Below are 7,080 nucleotides of genomic sequence, written 5' to 3'. Positions count from 1 at the left end.
ATGGGAGCTGCAGGGATGGCACTTGTGGATGGGTCAGCACGTAAAGCCCCCTGTCCATGCCTCCATGTAGGAGCTGGGGTGGGAGGGAAACAGGTCATGCTGCTGCTTCTGGGAGCTCTGTGAGGTAAGCACTTCCCGGAGCCTGTACCTCTGACACCCTCCCATGCCTCAACCCTGTATCCTAGCCCTGATCCTCCTCCCAACCCCTTGGTCCCAGCCCAGAGCACCCTTCTGCACCCCAAACCTCTCATCCCTGGCCCCACCCCAGAGCCTGCACCCCCTAGCCAAAGCCCTCAAGCCCCCCACATCCTAACCCCCTACCCCAGCCCTGATCCCCTGCTCACTCTCTGAACCCCTTGATCTCAGCACAGAGCCCCTTCCTGCACCCTAAATCCCTTATCCCTGGCACCATCTCAAAGCCTGCACACCCTGCCAGAGCCCTCAGCCCCTCCCACATTCCAACCCCCTGCCCCAGCCCAGAGCCCTCTCCCACACCCTGAACTCCTCATTTCTGGCCCCACCCCAGAGCCCACACTCTCTCCTGCACCCTAACCCCCTGCCCTAGCCTGGTAAAAATGAGTGAGAGTGGGGAGAGAAAGTGATGGGGGGTGTGGAGTGAGCCAGGGGATTAAGGCCTTGGAGAAGGGGCAGGACGGGGAGGGACCCTGGGGGGCAGGGGTGGGGCAAGGATGTTCAGTTTTGTATGAGTAGAAAGTTGCTAACCCTATTTTTCTCCCCTGACTGAACTCTATCACTTTGCCACCTTTCCAACCTTCTCAACTTTCTCAGAAATAGCCTGTGATGGGGTGTTTGCCTCACATTTGCCCTGAAAGGGTTAAGGCAGACTAGAGGGGCCAGTTAGCCTATTAGACAGCAACTTGGGGGGAATTAAGACAGTGAGAGAAGCCTTAATTAGAAGGTCACCTGTGCAGGAACAGGTGTGGCCAATAAAAACCAGGAAGTCGGCCACTAAATGATCTGCTGGGAAAGTGTGCAGTCACTTTCTGGGAGAAGTGTTTGGAGACTGTCAATATCTCCTGGCAGGTAGGAGTTGTGAAACTGGCAGAGCTAGAGAAGGAAGAAAGGAAGGAAGGAAGGGACGGACGGACGGACGGATGGACGGACGGTTAAGAAAGGGATTGGGGAAGTACAGCAAAATATGGGTGGACCAGATCTTGGCTGCTGACTAGAGGGTCCCTGAGCTGGAACTCAGAGTAGACTGCAGGCCTGGGTTCCTGGCATAGGTCAGAATACTGTGTTTGGATGGTAGAGTGACTTGAGCATAAACCTGAATTTATTATGTAGCGTAGACAGACCCTCTGGTCTAGTCTTGCAAAAAATGTGCTTTGTGCCTCGCAGTCTATGTGCTGTAGGACTATAAGTCCCTTGAAAGCAGACAAGTGTACTCAAGTAGCCCTCCAGGGCAGTGGTCCCCAAACTTTAGAGGATTGCACCCACCCCTTGCACCTGTCAGTGCCTCCTGGAGCCAGCGGGGACACAGCTGGGAATGGGGAGAGATGTGGCCAGGGATAAAGGGGCTGGGCTGAGGCCACAGCTGTGGGTGGGTCTCGGGCTGGAAGCAGGGTTGTGTCATGAGACCAGGGGGGTGGAGCTGCAGTAGGGGCAGCAGGTGGGCCCGTTGCCAGGTGTGACTCCACTCCTGGCCTTGTCCCCAGCCTTGTCCCTGGCTGGGGATGGGACCAGAGCCGGGAGTAGGGAGGGGCTGGCCGGTGTTCCCTCCCTGCCCCTGTGGGGGCTGGTCTGGGCCCTGCTGTGCCCCCTTCCAGATGTTCCTCTGTGCTGCCTTGGGGGGGCATCTCACACTTTGGGGACTTCTACTCTGGGAGCAACACTCACACTACACAGTTGTGAAATTAGTGGGGCTTAGCTTTATTAAATGCTAATGACCAGTCGCCTCTTCTTGAGATTACATAGTGAGCTAGTGTTAAACGTGGAAACCTGGATGTTTGACAATTTGCCTCCCATTCTTACCGTTGGGCAACACTTTCTCTTGCATTCTTTCAGCAGAGTAGCCTTTTGGTTTTGTGGGCTGGAAAGGCTGGATGGTTTAGGCTGGGAGTAAGATATTGCCAGCTTGACTCTACCTCAGGCTGGTGATGACCAACAGTTATAAAGCAGTCAGATGGAGGTGTTTTCCCCATGAGGAAAATTTGGTGGTCTCAGTCTGCTTGTCATCCAAGTGCTATCAGAGCTGGAACTAACTGCTTACTTGCAGTCTTCTCAGCAAAAAAAAAAAAAAAAATGGAGAACATTGTCTAGGCAGTGTGGAAAAACTTGCACTGATCTTGCCTGGGCTGTACATCAAACAGACAACCCCTTCCTGCGTCAGCTGTCAATCTGGCAGCTTTCACAAACACAAGATACACTTTCATTTATTTTTATTAAAACATTTGCCAGCTGCTGCTGACAAATGATGATAAACCAGTAAAACTACCCCTCCCTTGGGTGGGGAGAGCCAGTGTAAATGAAATGACATTTTAGACACGAAAAATCTGCTGAGTTCATCATTGTGAATTATTAACTTGGTAGCTGTTTTTAATAATGTTTGCCTGAAGAGGTTAAGGTCACAGGTAATTCTTCCCATATTTATAATCTATTCTTACCTTTCCAGTTACAGATGGTTCCACGTTTAACTCTTAAATATCTTATTAAATGTTTGCCTGTATATTACCTGTATACAGATTATTAATGTCATAGCACTGAAGTTAAAGGCAGAATTGTTACTTACCCTGAGACATACTTGAAGATCCAGTTATTGCAGTGTAGACATACTGTACAATCATTCATGCAGTGTCACAACAGCTCATGTTGACATACCTTTAATCAAATTAGCAGTGCAACCAGTGGCAGATTAAGAAATTTGCTGCCCCTAGGCCCTCAAAAAGTTGCCGTCATGACCCCCACTCCCCTACCAGCTCCCCTCCGCTCCCCTGCAGCAAGCCTGGGAGGGACAGGGGGAAAAAGGGAGTTGAGGCGCAGTAGGGGGATGGCAGCGGTGGAGTGGAGGTGAGCTGGGGTAGGGAGCAGTTCCCTGCCTCCCACAAGAGTTACTCTCTGTGCCTGCTGGCCCCAGCTCACTTCTGCTCCGCCTCCTCCAAGTGCGCCGCTACTCGCTTTTCCCTCCCTTTCAGCGCTTTTGTGTGGCACGCCTAGGAGGGAAGTACGGTGCGCCTGGGGGAGGAGGCGGGCCAGGGATTTGAGGAAGGGGTGGATTTGGGGAGGGGTCGTGAGCAAATTTGCTGCCCTAGGCCCAGGCCTTGTTGGCCTAGGCGATAATATGCTGTTGAGTGCAACCATGGAGCATAGGCTGTATAAGCCTGTCTGAAATATTGAGTAATTACTCTGGCAGCTAGTCCATATTGCTGCTGTGGCTTCAGCTAGCTAGATAAAAGCTAGCCCTAGTATGTCTACAGAAGTCGCAATCACATCCTGTGATTGTAAAGCAGATATTTTCTTCATGTGCATCCCACTGTAGGTGCACATGGATGCAAGACTGTATTTATTTTAATAACAATGTCAGGCCATGCATGTGCCCTGTGCTCCTGTGTGAGGAGGGATGATTGCAACCATCCCCCAATTCCCTTGCCACTTAAAGCCCATAGGGGCTGAAAACTCTCGAAAGTAGGAACAGAGGGCTGGTTACGGAGATTGCAGGAAACGTAGCCAGGTACTGCCACGGTCCTTTGGCCCATTCTAAGATCTCTTCATGAATTGGGGGAGTGATCCTGGTGAGCATTGTTGTACTCAAATGTCAAGAAGCTAGAGATTTTTTTTGTATCAGTGTGGTCTCAATGTTCAGGATCTCATACCTATTTCCTGTCTGAAATTGCTATCTCCATCTCATAGAGCTGGACCCTGAAAGATCAAGTCCAGTCCCCTGCCTTCACTAGCAGACCAAGTACTGATTTTTGCCCTGGATCCCTAAGTGGCCCCCTCAAGGATTGAACTCACAACCCTGGGTTTAGCAGGCCAATGCTCAAACCATTGAGCTATCCCTCCCCCATTCACCTGTAGGTCCTGGAAGTCTTCACTCATGGGTTGCAAGGGTGGGGCTGGTGCCACTGCCTTATCCAGTATTGAGGAATCTTTTGGGTGGAGATGGGGGGCGGGGTTGTTGTTGCCTCACTATGGGCCCACTTCTGGTTCTGGTGAAGGTGACTTAGCAAACAATGCTGTGAAGAAGACCAATCTCCTCCTCTAGGAGGGTGATCTGTGATTCAACATGTGGAAGAACAGTCCTCTGTAAGACAAATAAGGTTGTATTGGCTTCTTACATGGATGCTGGCCTAGTACCACTGCTGTGCCTCCTATAGGGCTCTGAATAGGGATTCCCTGATGCCCTGTTTGGGGTCACACTCGGATGGCAGGGGAGTGTAATGTTTGTTCATCTTCAAAGGTTGTGCTGATTGGTTGCATAGAGGGAGTGTTGGTCTCGATGCTGGTTGCCTCTTCAGTACCAGGAATGACTATGGAGGTGCTAGGACTTAGAGGAGCTCATATCCCTCACCTTTGCTTAGCTTTGTCAGGATGACGATTGGGTCTATATCTCTCAATCTGCTTGACTGCTTGGAGCCTTTGTACTTGGAGAAGTGATGCTTCGTGCCCTCCCTCCATATTTTCCCCTCCGTCTTAGCGCTATATTTAAGTTCTGCCTGACTGTGTGCGATGGCGTCCTGTTCACAAGCCGGCATAAGGGATGGCCTTGAGGAAGCCAGTACTGGCAGCACAAGGGCTGTTGGTGCTGAGGTTTTGTGTGGTGAGGACTTCACTAATTTTGCGATGGTCTGTGTTAACTTTTCTGATTGTGCTGGTTCAGTCAGCATCCTCTTCACCAGGGGCGGCTCTAGGCATTTTGCCGCCCCAAGCACAGCAGGCAGGCTGCCTTAGGTGGCTTGCCTGCAGAGGGTCCGCCAAAGCCGCAAGACCAGCGGACCCTCTGCAGGCAAGCCGCTGAAGGTAGCCTGCCTGCCACTCTCGCGGTGCCAGCAGAGCGCCTCTTGTGGCTTGCCGCCCCAAGCACGTGCTTGGCGTGCTGGGGCCTGGAGCCGCCCCTGCTCTTCACCACCTTCTTTCAGGTGCTTGATCCTGGAGTCTGTGTGCTCAAGGGAGCACAGGCCTAGGCTGCTTTATCTAACTGCCTCTGGTTGTAACTGCACCTCTGGGTCTGAAGTGATCTGCATGGACTGCTCCAGCAGCTAGAGCTGATTACCCCTGGACTTGCAGGTCCTGGAGGAAAAGGACTTGCACACAGAGCTGGTGTCTATGATATGGTTCTTTCTGGAGCAGAAAAGACATTGGCTGTGCCAGTCCTTAATGGGGATCACAGCATGGATTCTGCCATGAGTCATGGTGGTTGGTGGGAGGCACCTTGCTTTGCTGTATTGGGGGTTGCCAATTGATCTTTTTATTTATTTATTTAAAGGATTGTGCTTTAGATAAAATTTCTTCACCAAGTTGGCTGGAAAGAAAAATCGGTTTAGGATTTCTAAAGAGTAACGGATCAGATGTTCATCAGATTGTTTCACCGCCACCAACAGTAAAAGAGAAGAGGGAGGGACATGGCTGTCATGACCTTTATGCCTCAGATGGGAGCATGAGGAAGGACAGGGTGCCTGCGCAGCCCTGATGGATGTTGCTACTTTAAAAATAAATAAATAAATCTGATATCGTGTGCATGGGATCCACACTAAAACATACTCCTAGAACAATATTTACTGCACATCTTGGCAAAATGAAATTTTTTAATATTGTGACCTTCAACTCTTAATCTATAATCAAGACTAATACTTCAGAATCTCGTGTGTATATTAAAATAAAATGTGGGAAAATATATATGTATTCCAGGGGTGGGAAAACTTTCAGAAGTGGTATGCTGAGTTTTCATTTATTCACACTAATTTAAAGTTTTGCGTGCCAGTAATACATTAACATTTTTAGAAGGTCTTGCTGTAAGTCTATAATATACAAATAAACTATTGTTGTATGCAAAGTAAATAAGGTTTTTAAAATATTTAAGAAGCTTCATTTAAAATTAAATTAAAATGCAGAGCCCCCTGGACCGGTGGCCAGGACCGGGCAGTGTGAGTGCCACTGGCATGCGTGCCATAGGTTGCCTATCCATGATGTATACTAATGTACACCCATAAAAAGATGCTAGCTTTAATAATGAAATTTGTCTTTGCACCCAGTAGTGCCTATTTCAGGCTCTTTGTGCTTTATATCTGATGATTTTATTGAAGTATTTATTAAGTTTACATGTTTGGTCCTGTACAAGGCAGACACAAAGACATGGGAACTGCCTGAAAAAGGCAGTTTTAGTTGCATATAGATCTTGAATAAACAGCCTGTGTAGTTCAAAGGTTCTTGTCATGACCTTGAATGGGGACACATGCTGTGGTATTATCTCTTGGGTACAGCACAACCATATCTATGCAACTAGGCACTGAACAGACATAGTACATAAGCCAAGAAAAGCATATAAAATTGTGTGACAATTTTAAAATCAAATTATGGTCTTGTCTTTTTTTTGTTGGTGTGCTTTTTGTTTTTTGTTTCCCCCACAGAACAATAGAACCATTTCCGCGTTACTATTCCACCACAGCTTTACCTATGGACTTTCGGCACAACTGCTGAGAATTTAGATTCTTATTTGAAAGTGTAGGGGGCGCTACAAGCTAAGATTTACCATTTTGTTTGGTACAAGCCGGCTATCTGCTTACAATACAGAAGACTGCATGCCCAGTTCCCAAACCTAATAGGTACAATACAGAAGAAAAACTCAGAGATAAAATGTTTATCTTCCTGAAGCCTTTCACTTCTGAGCAGAAATATAATCTGCAGTGCTTAAAGGCATAGTGCTTAGGTGAAAAATTTCACACAACTGTATTTTCTTTGAGTTTCCCTGGATAAAACGTATGTACGCATTTTCCTTCCCCCTCTTCCCCTCCCCCGCCCCGGCCCCAAGTACAACTTAAAAATCCTGTTAAAACTATATATTGCCTTGAATTACTAATGACATGATAGGATACCAAAAGGTGAAGAACTGTAAATTTGTGTAAA

The sequence above is a fragment of the Chelonoidis abingdonii genome, chromosome 2 (assembly GCF_003597395.2).
Source record: "Chelonoidis abingdonii isolate Lonesome George chromosome 2, CheloAbing_2.0, whole genome shotgun sequence".
Classification (NCBI taxonomy): Eukaryota; Metazoa; Chordata; order Testudines; family Testudinidae; genus Chelonoidis; species Chelonoidis abingdonii.
This window is presented reverse-complemented; position numbering follows the sequence as displayed.